This window comes from Callithrix jacchus, chromosome 17 (assembly GCF_049354715.1).
Source record: "Callithrix jacchus isolate 240 chromosome 17, calJac240_pri, whole genome shotgun sequence".
Lineage (NCBI taxonomy): Eukaryota > Metazoa > Chordata > Mammalia > Primates > Cebidae > Callithrix > Callithrix jacchus.
Window position 1 is genome coordinate 57,633,132 of NC_133518.1, and position 16,848 is coordinate 57,649,979.

General features: G+C 37.0%; 1 long non-coding RNA gene across 2 annotated transcripts in view; it reads left to right on the forward strand.

The window, feature by feature from the left end:
• Positions 1-8,940, forward strand: part of LOC103788871 (uncharacterized) — a 60,254-nt gene extending 51,314 nt beyond the window's left edge. For both annotated transcript variants that reach the window (XR_013528686.1, XR_008477313.2), the window contains 3 exons: positions 4,932-5,162; positions 5,718-5,872; positions 6,443-8,940. This is a non-coding gene — a long non-coding RNA (uncharacterized LOC103788871). The remainder of the gene's footprint in view (positions 1-4,931; positions 5,163-5,717; positions 5,873-6,442) is intronic.
• The last annotated feature ends 7,908 nt before the right edge of the window (positions 8,941-16,848 follow it).

Consider the following 16,848-nt stretch of genomic DNA (forward strand, 5'->3'; position numbering starts at 1 on the left):
GCTCACCATCTACTCTCCTCCAAAACAGCTAAAATAAAGCATAAATAAAAATGTCAACTGCAGCGGGGTAACAAAACCAAATAGAAGCCAGATTTAAGCTAAAGTGAAAAAAATATTGAAGGCAAAAAACAGTTGAAAGCAAGTCTAAATAGAAAACAAAAAGGGGGTGGGAGATTAGTTCCAAAAACAACTCAGAAAAGGTTGAAGCCTTCCACAAAAATTCTAAAACACAAAATCAAGAATACACAGTTCCTACTTTAATATGAAAAGTTATAATGCCGAAAATAAAATTGAAAATAGCAGAAACAGACTCTAAGTGTTAAGTTGAAGAAGGCCCAGAGTAAAAGTGACCTTGAGAAGGAAGAAGTCTAAAGAACTTGGATAAAGCTGCCCCAGTACCACCTGGATAATATATTCTTGGATGTAACTTATCCTAAAAATAACCAGAAGAAGCAAGAGCTGGAAAGAAACCAGTATGGATATAGATGGATGGAAGTGGGGTGAAGGAAACATGCATATTTGGATCCATGCAAGTATTCAAATTAGGAGACCAGATTTGCCCTGTCAATGTGAAATATCAGAAGAGACATCCTTTGTTTTGGATATGGCAGATTTTACACAATTAAACAATTACACAGGAATTCTTAGAGGAGGAACTCTCCGAGTATTTAGTATTCTGATAAGTGGTATGGATTCACCATGCCCCTCAATGGAAGTTTTTTTCAGCTTGAAGAATAACATCTCATAAAATAAGTATTTTGTGGAAATGGTCTGGTCTCCAAACATCATATATATATACATACTATTTTTTAGAGATGGGCTCTCACTCCATTGTGCAGGCTGGAATGCAGTGGCACTATCATAGCTCACTGCAGCCTGCCACTCCTGGGCTCAAGTGATCCTCCCATCTCAGATCCTCCCAAGTAGCTGGTACTACAGGCTGTTGCCTCTGCACCCAGCTCCCAAACATCATTTTATGTATATGTAAGTTCAAATTCCAAGAGTGAAGAGTGAATATTTCCAAATTCCAAGAGTGAAAGAATGTGAATATTTCCAAATTAAAGATCAACCTAGGTCCCTTGTGTGCCACTTCATTGTTTGTTTACATGTTTTATTTGAGTGACATATGAGGAAACATTTCCTAAACAAGTGCTTTTCTAAACATTTTCATTCTACTTGTCTGAGGGATATGAGTGAAGAGTGGAGAAAGAAGTACTCATAGTTAGCATTGGTGTGGTTTGCTTGTGCAATTCCACTTGGGGAAGGTAGAAGTTGTAGGGGAGTTAGTTAGTTATTAGCGGGGATGAGGGAGAACTTGGATAGTCCATGGAAATGCAGTCTCCAGGTGGAATGCCAATCAGTAGATAAATAGTGTTCATGACTCTGCTCAGAAGGTATCTACTACAAAATGTAGAATATAACATCGACATTGCTGGGAGCCCCCTCATCCTTTGGACATCAGTTGAACTTAGCTTGAACCTTCAATTTTACAGCTGTGAAATCTAGTACCTTCCCCAAGATATCTTCAAATTTTCAAAATTATCACCTCATAACTCCTCGGATTTTCTTTGTCCACTGCCATCTTGGAATGATTTTATTCCAGCTAGTATAATGACTTCATCCATTCACTCTTTCCATAAGAATTTAATCATACATATGATTTCATTCCATTAGTAGCTTTAATGAACACCTAAGATCTTGGGACGAGATCGCATTGGGCACCATACAGCCTCCTACAATTTCCTAGGTCCCAGCCTCACATTTTCTTCTACCTTCCCAAAGTCTGGCATCCAATCAATAAAGCAAACAAATAATTATATTACCCAAATCAGGACATTCTAAAATTGAAATAGGGTGCTATTAATAACTATATTAGAACCACAAGTTTAAATGAGAACTATATGGAAGAAAACTATATATCCTACCAATATATTAATATGACCAGTCCCCCATTGTAAGAAGCCCTTTAGAAATGTAGCTTCATCTCCTCATCTCTGAGGGCTTCCTTGATTGGGACAGTAGACTTTCCTTAGGACCCCAGGGTATTTTGAAGATTAAGTTTTTCTCTAATCCATTATAGTTTTTTGTTTGTTTAAGTTATCATCAATGGCTTAGCTCTTCCTTATATTTGTTTGTGTTTCTCATAATTTTTTTAAATTTTAAAGCAAAACATAGTTAACCTCAATACAATCATTTATGTACACGTCTATTTTTTTCTGCTAAACAGTAAATTCCTTTGGGGCAAAGACCATGTCAAGTTCATTATAGCAAAATGTGCTACTTGTTCCTCTCTATGTTTTCTCCTTTTTCTATCATAAGAGAACCTTGTTTTAGCTTTCAAAAAAGGTCACTCAGTATTAAAACAACACATTTCACAGCCCCCTTTGCAGCTAGGAGTGAGCATGTGATACAGATTTATACAACAGAATAGGAGTACTGGCTATATATATATTTTCTGGACATGCCCTTTTTTTGCCAATTCATTTTTCTTGCTAGAAGGCATATGCATATAAATGTACCAGTGTGGCAAAGATTATTATTAATCACTAGTTAATCATGTGATGCTCTATGTTTACCATCTTCCCTTGCCTATAAGTGGAGACTATCTGACTATCTTTTGCCACATAATATAATTAAAATGAGTGTCACTTCAGAAAGGGCCAGTTAAGATCTCATGTGTTTCTGTTACTCTTGCTTTGTCACAGAACTATTGGAGGCCACTAGTTCCAGATAAACAGCTATAAGAAGACGGCCCATGGACTCAACTGGGGCAACTCAGATTGGGAGTCATTTTTGTTAATATGGTACAGCAAGGTGTTACTTGTCTAGAGTAGGAGAACCATTTTTGGCCATGTAGTCAACATCAATACCTTAGGGAGTAGAAAGTCACAAAACCAAAAATTCCTGGGTTCCAGACATTGTGGAGATAATATCTGACTTCTGAACTCTTTCCTCTTGAGCTTCATATGAGAAATAAATGTCTATTTTGTTTAGGCCACCACCAATTAGGGTCAACTTGCAGCAGCCTAATTCATTCTCAATAATAAACCTATCTTTGCATTTCTCAGGGTGCCTCATAAGGTATCTCACTCATCAGGGATGCTCAATTAAACATTTGGTGAATTGAAATAGGATAGATAAAAAGACCATGTAAGAGGGTAAAGGATATTTAGACAAAAGTAAAGTCAACAGAAGCCCAAAAAAGAGGAAAAGCTATTTTAAAGGTTTGAACTTCTGGACAAACGTTCCTGGCATTTCCTAGCATACCAATTGGGAAACAGAGTCCCCAACCAGAGGCAGCACTCTGTCAGCCTGTGGGTCTAACCAAACTCACAGATGGGTTTGGTTTGGCTTGCATTACACTTTTTAAAAAAATGTGAGTTAGTTGCCAACATTCATAAATAGGACGAGTTTACATGGAAATCCAGATTTCTGGCTTCTTTTGAAAAATCAAAAGACCTGGCAACTTAGGCCACATAGTCTCATATGGTGACAAATTGGCTAGGACTGTGGCATCCCCCTGTAGTCAGGACATGAGTTAATCAGCTCATGATGACTATGACATTGTCTCTCTGACATTGAGACTGTGTGTCACTTGCCATCTATATCACAGTACTTGCTTTCTCACTTGTAAAAATTTGGCCTGCTTCCATAAGTGACCCTAAAAATAACTGAGATTGAGAGCCTTACCCAAGGTGATGATGAGACCTGTGTTTTATACATTGTTTTGTGGGGAAAATCCTAGAGTGCAGGAGTTGAGCAGCAAGAATTAAAGAAATTGGGAGATCCCAATAGAGCAGTACAGGCAACATGGAAATCTTAGGCAACATAAGTTTTAATGGGAGAAGGCATTTATTTGAGCAGGTGTTATGAGAGGCCAGTGATCCCAATAGGCATATGACCATCCCATTCTCTGCTTGTTCTCTTAGCCCCACCAAAAGATGAAGTGGCCCCCAGACTCCAGGTCTAATGTAAGAACCATATGCTATTGTGCTCTTTTCAGCTCTGCTCCTAGATCTTCATAGAATTCTTGACAACTTGGTGATTGGTGCTTCTCCAAAGACTTGAAAGATTGAGAGGCAAATAGATAGTCTATATGTCTCCCCCCACTTATCGTGATTTCAATAAGAAATGTGAAGATGGAAGATGAAATACAAGCAGAGACAAAATGAAGTTGTAAATCAAATACTATTTTGCTTCCCTTGCTGGAAAAAGCCTGTTGAGTGCTTCAGAGAGAAAGAAAGCTTGCAATGTGGGGAGGGAGGATTGAGACAAAGGGAAAAGTTGTATTTCTGTGTTTCAGTTAATCTCTTGATATTGATGGCTGTAGAGCCCCAGATGTTAGAGCTAATGCAATATGCATTGGTCCATCACATTGGGAAATCTCTAGCCTCTGCAACAAGGAATTAATAAATCTAGTAATTGTGTCATGTCTGTAATACAGGCTAGGAAAAAAAATTGTGTAAACCATTTGATAAATGTGCCGCCCAGATAGCATGTGTTTCTGAGGCCCTCCACAGGGATTCACCCAAAAGGTTGCCCAGGCATTTTTTTCTTCCACTATGTCCTCTGTGGGAGGAGCTGGCACAAAACAGAATGGTTGTTTATTTAGTGTGGCATTGGCATCTAATTAATAGCATCCAAAATCGATTCTTTATGCTTTGTTTCTTATCAACACCCCTCTCCAGAAAGCTAGTTCTCTAAGGCAATTAGAAATAATCATGGGCTTGCCAAAATGCTCTTTTCGATTTTCTAAACATTATAACTAGAATGTGCTTCAGTTTTAGCTTTTAAGAGGCTCTTTTTTATTTAAATAAAATGAACAACTAAGCAGTTGTCTGAAGCATCAGGACACTATATATGTATCCAGAATGACATATGCAATATGCTTTGTAAAACATTTCTGAATTTCCCTTTTAATTTTTCTGCAGCATGTTGAAGAGTATGAATTTAAAAATAATTGTGAACACATCATCGTCATCGATTCTTGTACCTCTTCAGTGTGCTAAATTCAACACAGAGGTATGGACGTGGGAGAAGTAGAAGGAAACTGAGAAGTAAAAAGTTCGCAAAGGATATCTCTTGAGGACAGACTCATATTTACCATGATTATGTCAATCTCTTTGCTGCTAGAAGATTTCTGTGCCATTTATGATGAAAAGGTATATAGGCTTGAGTAAACCAATGAATAATAGGAAGCTGTGTTCCCATGTGTACCCAAGGTGATTAATCTCTTAGAGCGTGAGGACAAAATAATTAGAAGGTGCCATGTCACAATTAACAAAAGTGATTATTGACCACATTAACTTGGATGGACCCTTTGGTAGGACTGTCTCATGCCAGTCAGAAAACCACTGTACTCACATCACTGTAAATATGCCTTGTGCCATCAATATGTTTTGGAAGCAAAATCTACCACCCACAGACTTTTGTAAATAAATTCGTAACATTAGTTTCATTTCATCTCTTTCTGGACCCAAGAAGATTGGGTTATGGGTTGCCAAGATTATAAACCCCAGAAGACAAAGATTGTATCTTGTATGTCCACCTTGATAGATCTGTTGGTTGTGGCTATTAGGGCACTGTGTTGAGGCTACTTGCAGCTGCAATGCCATGATGGATTAGTCATATCATCCATGGGTAAGGAAAACAGTGCTGTGATACATTATCTAAATATTTGCCAGCCTTGTTCTAAATCTTCACATTTTACTTCCTAGAAAATCTGCAGTTGACTCTTGGCTGTTTTCTCAAGATTCCCTTTGGTGTGCAACATCTCTTTGTAATTCAACAACACTTTCTCCTACAGTAAGAAGGAGCTTAGAGTCATATCAGAAAGACTGACTATCCTGGGTCAGAACCTCAATATTTCTGGGTAATTATTGTGCTTTATTGAAACAAAAGATCAGCTTCTATGATAATATGAAATGTTATGATATGCTTTCTAACAGAAAAACTAAAAATGAATGGATAGAATAGTCTAAGAGTCTAGCAAATAATTTTATCACTACTGTTCAGACCTGGCTAGAACTAGAAAAAAATGGCAGAAAAGTAGAGAAGCCAAGAAAGTGAGAGAGGAGTTGCCTGGACTTCACATGTGAAGTGACAAGGAAGCCAATAAGAGATTTGATTGTAAGAGTGAAGAGAAATCTTCCAATCCCAGTGACATAGTAAAGGAATAGACTAGATGCTGGAAAGGGAAGGATAGATATAAGATGTTAAAGAGATGAAGTTGATCAACATCCTAGCATAAGATATACAACTGTGATGGTTTTAAAACATGTCTGCAAATGTTTTGACACGTTCATTAAAAAGCAGAATAATTTTTCACTATTAAATAAAAACCGGTCATCGTTTAGAGAATTGCTTTCAGAGGCTAGTTCTTGAAAGGTGATATAGCTAATGCTGGCTCTCTCTCTCTTTTTCTCCCTCTCTTTATTCATAGGCATGCAGCTTTGGAGTCCTGAGCCACAAAGTAAGAAACTCAGTTGCCATGTTGAAGACACTCTCTGGAAAGGCCATAAAAAGATAGAGAGGCCGGGCGTGGTGGCTCACGCCTATAATCCCATCACTTTGGGAGGCTAAGGCGGGTGGATTATGAGGTCAGGAGATTGAGACCATCCTGGCCAACATGGTGAAACCCCGTCTCTACCAAAAATACAAAAATTAGCTGGGCATTTGGCACACACCTGTAGTCCCAGCTAATTGGGAGGCTGAGGCGGAAGAATCACTTGAACTTGGGAGGCGGAGGTTGCAGTGAACGGAGACTGCTCCACTGTGCTCCAGCCTGGCAACAGAGCAAGACTCCATCTAAAAAAAAAATAGAGACACTCAAGGAGCCCCAGCTATTCTGGCCCCCACCTAATTGAGCCACCAGACAGCAGCAACCATCAGATGTGTAAGTGAACAAGCCTTCAGGTGATTCCAGTTCTACCTACAATCTGATTCAGCCATGTAAAGACTCCAAATGAGAACTGCCTAGCTGAATCCAGTCAATTCCAGGACCATGAGAGATAATAACGATACCAATAACCATAATAAGCATTATTGTTGTTTTAAGCCACTAAATTTTGGGATTGTTTGCTACACAGTTGTAGATAACCATAACTATACTCTCTTCTCTTCATCAGGGATAGAAGTAGACTATCTTTAAAGATTTTTACAATTCTAAAATATACTAGGGCATCTAAGTTGAAATTGAGGCTCATGTAGCTGGATAAAATTTGAGATACATTTTAGAGTCATGTTATCCCCATGATGTGCCTCTTTTCCTTCCTTCTCCTCAAAGCACAGATTTCTTTGGCATTGTCTCAGGAGGGGAGGAATGCTGCAGGACTAAAACCAGAAGATGTCTTGGCTTTGTTTCCCCAACGTAAGCCTTTAGAAAATCACATGCATTTTGTAGAAGTGGAAGAAAGGAAGCCAGGTAACATGCAAGAAGAAGCAGAGTAGCTTGGAAAAAAAGTATAAGTCAGGAGCAGGGAAACTACCAGCCACCTCAACTAGAAGAATATTTTTTTGGGCTGAGGTTGGAGTAAGAAGCAAGAAGGGAAATATCTATGCATCATGCAAACAGAGAGGGCTGTGGGCATCTCTTTGGCAGTAGCCAAAGGAAGCAGTAAGTCTCCAGAGAAGAATGTTATGTCTGGACAGTGGGATTCTGGGAGGTCTTAAAATAGTGTCCTGTGTCCCAAACACAGCATGGCATTGTGGACTGAGATTATTTTTTCCCCTCTCATATAAGTAAAATAACTTTGCTGCAGAAAAAAACTGGGAGTCAATATCAATGATAGGTCAGTGAGGCAGCTATCAATATCCATGATAGCTTCAGTGACAAGGAGAGGTTCTACTTTGTCCATAGCTTATGGGGCTATGGACCTCAAAAAGAGAGAGAGCCAGGGCAGGAAAACTTGAAGAGGTTTATGTGTTCATAAGAAACTTTCCCAAGGATATTCAGATGAGATTTTTGAGGTACTGGAGTTTTTAAGTAAAACACACTGAGAAGGATATCAGGGATGTCTTATCTTTATTGTGAAAGTGAACTGCATTATCTTTAGAATGATAAAGTCTGGGAAAACTCAGGTTCCAAATCAGTTCTTTGGAGTCTAGAGTAAGCATTCTAAAATGATTCTGTGATCTAATTGGCAATAACTAAGCCTCTGATAGACCACTGTGCAAATCTAATTCTGTGATTCTTGGTAATTGTAAAATTAAGTTTGCTCAGAAAGTTTCATTTCCTTCTATTTCTTAAACAATAATCTAAATAAATACTGCCTTTTAAGATTAATCTCTTTTTCCCTCATGTGCATATAGAAGTGTGATTGTTTCTCTGTAGTAGCAATTATCTCCTTCCAATTTGGGTTATTCTGTTATTTGTGACAGTCTCCCCATGAGACTATGAGCTCCTGAAGGGCAGTAACTTTGTCCTGTTCATTAAGGGATTCCAACAATTCCTCTTAAAAAACACTACATGTAATATTTTACTTACTGAAAACATATTTATAGAACACCTTTGTTGTGCCCAGCACTGTGCTCAATAAATGACTCAAGGAATTGAAAATTAAAAGCTTCTCATGTGTGATAACAAAGCTATTACACAGCTAAGAAATGTCTTCAACAATATTTTTAAAAGAAAAACATACAAATCCATCTGCTTTGTAAATATTTATTTTGGACATTTTCCTCTATATATGTAAGAGATATGGACCCATAGTTTTCAGTTTTTGTGCTAACTTTGGTATTTGTATAAAGGTTATAAGAGATTTGTATATTATATTGAAATCATTGCATATGTTTCTATGATCTGCAATAATCTTTATACCATTGGAATCTGTTATTTTAAGTTTAGTAGAATTCATCTACAAAACTGTCTTGGTTCAACGTGTAAGAGTTTGAAAGCCACCATTCTCATCTTTGCAAAAATAAAAATAAATATAAAATTGAGCAAACTGAATATCAGCAACTACTCTTGCACTCACCAGAGAATTGAGGTCACAGGACAAATCACTGCTTAAAACCTGGGAAGACAGGTGAGGACATGCAGAAATCACAGTATACTAGGAACGGAAGCTGCTAGAGTCAGCAACTGGTAGAAGTGCATAAATGGATACTGACTAATTGTGAGAAAAAAAAACCCTCAAACTCAAAATAAATTTTTACACACCAACATAACTTACTGCCAAGTCTCCTTTATAATAATGGGAAATTACAGCTAAAAGAACTGCAAGCCTCTAACTCTATTTAAGAAGAAATCTTTAGAGAAAGCCAAAGACAATATGAGAGAAGAAAACAGAGAAAATCTTAACCTCTGACACCTAAAGCAAACAGTAAACAGAATCTAACCTCACACTAAATACCTATTTACCTCAGTTTCTTTTACTTAACACATTATGTCCAGATTTTAGCAAAAAATGAAGGCATGATAAAAAGCAAAAACCACAGTTTAAAGAGACAAAGCAAAATCAGGGTCATACTTTTAGATATGGCAGAGATTTTGGAAATCAAACTGGAAATTTAAAATAACTACCATTAATATACTAATGGCTCCAGTGGAAAATATTCTCATCTCATACAAAATCAGATGGGTAATAAGCAGAGAGATAAAAACTGGAAAAATAATTCTCCCTAAGAAAGAAAATGCTAAAAATAGTATAATAGAAATAATGAATGCTTTTGATAGGCTCAGGGACACTGGACATGGTTAAGGAAAGAATCAATGAGCTTGAAGATATGTCAACAGAAATGTCCCAAACTAAAAAGCAAAGAAAATAATTAAATGAAACAGAATATCCAAGAGCCGTGGGACAATTTAACCAGTTTTAAGATACATGCAATAGAAATATCAGAAGAAAAAGAAAGAAAGAAACAAAATTCCTACACCTATGAATATCATATTCAAACTTCAGACAACCAAAGGAATAGAGAGCATTGTGAAAAAAACCAGAAGGGAAAACCAACTTCACACACAGAGAAACAATAATAAGATTACATTAGACTTGCCTCTCAGAAACCACACAAGCAAGAAGACAGTGGAGTGAAATATTTAAAATGTTGAAAGAAAAAAACACCAACCTAGAATTGTATATTCAATGAAATTATCCTTTAAAAGTAAAAGACTTTCTCAAACAAAAATTGAGAGAATTTGCCATCAATCTACTTTCTTTGTGGAAAATGTAGCATTTCTTCAAAGAGATGCTAAATGATATAGGTCAGAAACTTCTACTACATAAAGAAAGGAAAAGCATTATAGAAGGAATAAGTAAAATAAAAAAAAACTTTTTTATATTATTTTCTTATTCTAAATTGGTTCTACAGACAACTGTTCAAAATAATAGCAACAATATCTGAATGATTATTGATTTTAAATAAGTGAAATGAGTAATAGCAATGTTATGAGGGATGGGAGGGAAGAACTGGGAATACTCAGTTATAAGATACCTGCACTAGTTGTGAAATAGTATAGTGTTATCCAAAGGTGAACTTAGGTTTGTTGTAGATGTATATTGAAAAGTCTAGGGCAATCACTAAAATTTTTAAAGGGGTCCTTTAAGATTTGTTAAAGGATTCTTAAAGTTTTAATTGATCTAAGTTTTGAAAAAAATGAAGTCATATAACATGCTCAATTAAAATTAGAGAAGGCAAAAAAAGATTAAAACACTAACAAAGGACAAGGTCAATGGATAAAAACAGTTGCAACTATGGCAGATATTAATTCAACTGTATGAGTAATCACTTTTAATATGAAAGGTCTAAATATAACAATTAAAAGGCAGAGACTGTCAGATTAACAAAACAGATCCACGTATAGGTTGTCAACAAGAAACCCACTTTAAATATAAAATCATATATAGATTAAAAGTAAAGGAAGGGGCCAGGCGTGGTGGCTCCACCTGTAATTCCAGCACTTTGGGAGGCTAAGGTGGGTGGATCACCTGAGGTCAGGAGTTCGAAAGAAGCCTGGCCAACATGGAAAAATCCCATCTCTACTAAAAACACAAAAAATTTAGCTGGGCTTAGTGGCATGCACCTGTAGTCCCAGGTACTCAGGAGGCTGAGGCACAAACTGGAACCCAATTGGCAGAGGTTGCAGTCAGCCTTGCACCACTGCACCCCAGCCTGGGTGACAGAGTGAGAGTGACACTCGGTTTCAGTTAAAAAAAATACTAAAGGGAGGAAGAAAGCTAAGATTAATCAAAGAAAGATGACTTGGTTGTATGAACTTCAGACAAAGCAGACTTCAGAGCAAGGAAAGATTTCAAGAGTAAACAGAAACATTACATAATAATAAAGACTGTAAATTAGTTCAACCATTGTGGAAGACATTGTGGTGATTCCTCAAGGAGCTAGAAATAGAAATACCATTTGACCCAGCAATCCCATTACTGGCTATATACTCAAAGGATTATAAAGTGTTCTATTATAAAGACACATGCACACATACATTCATTGCAGCACTGTTTACAATAGCAAAGACCTGGAACCAACACAAATGCCCATCAATGATAGACTGGATAAAGAAAATGTCACACATATACACCATGGAATACTATGCAGCCATAAAAAAGATGAGTTAATGTCCTTTGCAGGACATGGATGAATCTGGCATCATCATTCTCAGAAAACTGGCACAAGAACAGAAAACCAAACACCACATGTTCTCACTCACAGGTGGGTGTTGAACAATGAGAACACATGGACACAGGGAGAGGAGAACATCACACACTGGAGTTTGTTGGGAGGTGGGGGTGGCTAGGGGAGGGATAGAGGGGTTGGGGAGATTGGGGAGGGATAACATTGGGAGAAATACCTAATGTAGGTAATGGGGGGATGGAGGCAGCAAACCAACATGGCATGTGTATACCTATGTAACAATCCTACAAGATCTGCACATGAACTTAAAGTATAATAAAAAAAAATAGAAAGCAAAAAAAAGAAGCTAATTTTCTTAGATGACACATTTCTTAAAGTATGTATATAAAAATAGAATGTCAAAATACATGAAGCAAAAACTGATTAAATTGCAAGAAAAAATAGTTGGAGACTACTATAGTCGAAGACTTTAACACCTCTCTATTAGTAATTGATGTCAGGTAGAAAATAAGGATATATTAGAACATAACAGCACCATTAATCAACTGAAACTAATTGACATTTATAGAATATTTTATCCAACGACAGCAGAATACACATTCTAATAATTCTTACATAGAACACCAAGAAGACCATATTCAAAGTCATTAATGAATCATACAAAATTTTTAAAACAAATATTTTGAGGTATGCTCTCACACTAAAATTGAATTAAAGTAGAAATCAGTGACATAAAAATAGCTGGGAAATTCTAAAATATTTGAGGATTACATGTCATACTTTAAAACAGCATGTGAATCTAAGAAGTCACAAAAAAAAATGAAGAAATATTTTGAAATAAAATGAAAATATAACTTATTAAAACTTGTGAAGATGCAGTTAAAACAATACTTAGATGAAATTTATATTTTTGAAAGCATGTAATAACAAGAAGCAGGATCTAAAATCAATAAGTTTCTACCTCAGGGAAACAAGAACAAAAAGACTAAATTAGATTCAAAGTTCACAAAAGAAAAGGAACAATAAAAATTAGAGCAGAGATTAATAAAATTGAAAATGGAAAATTGGTGTAGAAAATCAACAAAACCAAAATCTTCTTATTCGAACAGATAAATAAAACTGATAAATGCCTAACCAGACCCACCCAAAACAGAGAGTGATAATACATTATTAATAACAGAAATAAAAGGAGGGCCATTACTACTGATCCCTTGGACATTAAAGGATAATAAAAGACATTATGAACATCTCTATGCCCACAAATTCAATAACTTGGATGAAACAGACAAGTTCATTGAAAGGTACTACCTACCAAAATTCACATAAGGACAATAGATAATATGAACAGGCCTATATCTGCAAAATAAATTGAACCAATAATATTTCCAAAATGAAAGCACAAGGCTCAAATGGTTTCACAGGGTGCAGGTAAATTCTGCCAAATATATACACTTTTTTTTTTTTTTGAGATGGAGTTTCGCTCTTGTTACCCAGGCTGGAGAGCAATGGCGTGATCTCGGCTCACCACAACCTCCACCTCCTGGGTTCAGGCAATTCTCCTGCCTCAGCCTCCTGAGTAGCTGGGATTACAGGCACGTACCACCATGCCCAGCTAATTTTTTTGTATTTTTAGTAGAGATGGGGTTTCACCATGTTGACCAGGATGGTCTCGATCTCTTGACCTCGTGATCCATCCGCCTCAGCCTCCCAAAGTGCTGGGATTACAGGCGTGAGCCACCGCACCTGGCTTTGCTTGTTTTTTTTTTTTTTTTTTTTTTTTTTTTTGGTTTTTTTGTTTTTTTGCATTTCAGATTTTGCTGTACACATGTATTTATTTATTTATGAAAGTCTTTTTAAACAAGTTTTTCAAAAAGTCTGTTGTAAATATTTTGAAACATTTTTATTCAGAAATGTTTTTGTAAGGTCTTTCAAATTGCATGCCACTTCTACTGTCCACTAGGTAGAGAATTTTAAGTTCAAAATTACTTTAGAAATGTGAACAGTTTCCTCCAGTGTTTGCTAATGTACATTTGAGGAAAAGTGTGATGTCAATTCATTTTCATATATTTGTAGGAAATCTGCTTTTGTCTTCCTGGAAACCTTTAATTTTCTTTTTTTTTTTTTTTTCCCTTTGAGACGGAGTTTCGCTCTTTTCACCCAGGCTGGAGTGCAATGGCGCGATCTCGGCTCACCGCAACCTCCGCCTCCTGGGCTCAGGCAATTCTCCTGCCTCAGCCTCCCGCGTAGCCGAGATTACAGGCACGCGCCACCATGCCCAGCTAGTTTTTTGTATTTTTAGTAGAGACGGGGTTTCACCATGTTGACCAGGATGGTCTCGATCTCTTGACCTCGTGATCCACCCGCCTCGGCCTCCCAAAGTGCTGGGATTACAGGCTTGAGCCACCGTGCCCGGCCAATTTTCTAATTATCTTTAATTTTTAAAAACTTAATCCACAAAGTATAATTATTATACACATTCTTCTTGACAGCAAGTATATTTTAAAAGCAGAATAATCATTTCTTTATTCAACTTTGGAATTATTTTCTGCCTTTCTAAAAATATTTTTCTCTCCTCCATTTTTCATTTTCTCTTCTATTAAAATTCCAAATGTAGACAGAATTTTTCTTGAAATGTCTAGATCTCTTCTCCATGACTAATAGGACTTTTCCGAAATATTCTACAATTCTTTGTTGAGAAGCATTTTCAGAAAATTACTCTGTTATATTATTCTGCTTCATAGATATCTCTCTAGCAATTATGTGAGGATTGGGTAGGGTATGCTTCCTGTGACAGAGTTTCTGACATTTCTGTTCTGATATTTGAAGATTCCGCGGCCCTCCTGTTGCCAATACTGACGGGCTTTTCTCAATCGTTTGCTATTTTAACTTGTTCCAATGAAACAAGTCAGTAGGAAAGAGGTGGGCCACCTAGGCACCCAGGGTATATTTCACCAATTTGTCACCTTCACCGTTGTCCTTGTGCTCCCTTTCCCTATTGAATCCTTTTGCACTTAGCTTTGAATTTCTATAGAACAACTGCCCAAATGTTTGTAAAGGTTATGACCTTCAGTTACTGCCATGCATCGAATTCTGCATGCTTTCCACCTGTTCTGGAATTTTAAAAAATTTCTGCTGCACTGATACTTTTAATGTAGTAATTATTCAGTTTTTAAAAAAATATTATTCTATCATTTCAGAAATTTTAAGCAGGAGGTAAAATAGCTGCATGCTCTCAGTCTGCTGTCTTAATCCCATTTCACCAGAACAAATTCAACAGTACTTAATGCCTGTGCCTTTCTATTTTATGTTGCCATACAGGAATACCTTGAAACTGGGTAATTTAAAAAGAACTAACAGTTTACAGACTGTACATGAAGCATGGTGCCAGCATCTGCCCAGCTTCTGGTGAGACCTCAGGGAGATTTTACTCATGGCAGAAGGTAAAGCAGGAGCAGGCACATCACATGGCAAGAGAAAAAGCTAGGCAGTGGGGTAATGTGCCACACTTTTAAACAACCAGATCTCACATGAACTCAGAGCAGTGACTCATTCATTAACAGGAGGATAGCACCAAGCCATTTATGAGGGATTCACCCCCATGATCCAAATACTTATCACCAGGCCCCACCTACCATGTTGGGGATTATATTTTAACATAAGATTTGGAGAGGACAAACATTCAAATTACAATATTACTTTTAAGGATTATATTCCAGACATTAAATTAGAGTCAAATATATTGCATTATTTTTAAAGTCCCCCAATAGACACCAGTGTTTAGTACTCCCCTCCCTGTGTCCATGTGTTCTCATTTTTCATCACCCGCCTATGAGTGAGAATATGCGGTATTTCATTCTCTGTTCTTGTGTCAGTTTGCTGAGAATGATGTTCTCCAGATTCATCCATGTCCCTACAAAGGACACAAACTCATCATTTCTGATTGCTGCATAATATTCCATGGTGTATATGTGCCACATTTTCTCAATCCAGTCTATCATCAATGGGCATTTGGGTTGATTCCTATTATTTTTTTAAAAATTAAGCAGCAGTAAAAAATTCAAAGTGTTATATGACTGTCTGGAAGGATAACAGGGCACTGGGATCAAAGAATAAATTTCCAAAGGTGAACATCTTAGGCTAAAGTCCCACATAAGCTTATTTTCTCAGTAAAGGCAGAGAAATCTTTTTCTCCCTTCCCGCATTATCATTAACTCAGAAGAAAATAGAGACAAAATTCAAATCAGACTCTCTTTTGTCTCCATAATCGAGACAGAAACTACAGATTTATGACTAGGACTAAGAGGTAGAATTATATGTTAAAGAATATTATTGATGGAATCCACTTTAGAGTTTGAGTATCAGAATATTTGCAGGGAGACAATAATTCACACATTTCTAAAGAAGAAAGTGAGAATGTGATCAAGTAGTAAGTGAATAAAAAGGAGACCAAGATACATGTTTAGAAATTATTTACTTCAGAGGTCCCTAATCAATGGTCCATGGATTTTTAGTGAAGCACTTCTAAGTTCTGTGACTCCTTTGAATTTGAATTCAAAATTTTATAGATGCATGTGCATCTGAGGCAGGCAGATTACCCAAGGTCGGGAGTTCAAGACCAGCCTGATCAACATGGAGAAACTCCAACTCTACTAAAAATACAAAATTAGCCAGGCATGGTGGCGCATGCCTGTAGTCCCAGTTACTCGGGAGGCTGAGGCAGGAGAATCTCTTGAACCAGAGGGTGGAGGTGGCAGTGAACTGAGATCAAGTCATTGCATTCCAGCCTGGGTGACAGAGTGAGACTCCATTTAAAAAAAGAAAAAGGGTTGAGTGACAAATTAAATCTTTTCATTTTATAGATTAAAACACAGAGGACCAGACAAAGGAAGTGACTGCGCTCAGTCCAAGCAGCATTGATCAGTAGAGCCATGAGTCATCTAGGTACCTAGATGAGAACTTGTCTGTCTTTGGCCACTGTCCTTTGCCTCTACGTAACCACTGACAGCACCAATTCCTAAAAGATATGCAATTTATTTTTCTCATCACCAAGGTTTCACTTCATATCATAGCAACATGAAATAGACTGGGATAGTTTAAGCTAAGCTAAGGCCTCGGTAATCTATGTTTGTTAACATTAATGCTTAATAATATCTATAAGAAATAGTAGTTTGTAGATATCTGACCAATGACTGACCTATGATGGTTCTCAAGGAGTCATGGCCAGTTTATATTAAGACCATGTAAGTGCTTTGTGTTTTACTT